Source organism: Mizuhopecten yessoensis, unplaced genomic scaffold, assembly GCF_002113885.1.
Source record: "Mizuhopecten yessoensis strain PY_sf001 unplaced genomic scaffold, ASM211388v2 scaffold4865, whole genome shotgun sequence".
Taxonomy (NCBI): domain Eukaryota; kingdom Metazoa; phylum Mollusca; class Bivalvia; order Pectinida; family Pectinidae; genus Mizuhopecten; species Mizuhopecten yessoensis.
Genome location: NW_018405760.1, coordinates 89,429 through 89,968, shown reverse-complemented (window position 1 = coordinate 89,968; position 540 = coordinate 89,429).

Here is a 540-nt window from a genome sequence, read left to right as displayed (position 1 = left end):
CACAGGTGTATGCGATGTCTATATGAGAGTCAAGTACCGAGTTTTCTTTTTGTAAAATTTGTAAAATTTTATCTTGTTTTGACACATAAATATATTTAAACTTAATACGACCATAATAGCGGTAGCACTCGTTTTAGAATGGAGTCGGCTGCTGGATAACGGAGCTACTAGGTAGTAAAGCGGACGTAAAACAAACAATTGAAATCGGACCAATAGTGCGTGACTCGATTGACGCAGACAAGCTCCGCCCAACAGGCAATGCCCAACCAAGTGTCGGGTTGCATCACCGAGGAGAATGATGAGGGAATTTGAGTCTGTTTAAGTTTCATTTCCTGAATTCCGGAACCTAAACCCAAAGAATGATATTATTTGCTGCATTGAACTCTATATCTCCGACAATTGTTCTCCCGATATCGCACAGGTGACGCTTTCTTGCTGTTGTGATACTCTGCAAAGAACATTTATTGTACAGTCTAAATTAGCCTTCCGTGAATCCGGCTGCTAGTCGTTTTTACTTAATTTAAGCCGTAAACTGTTCTC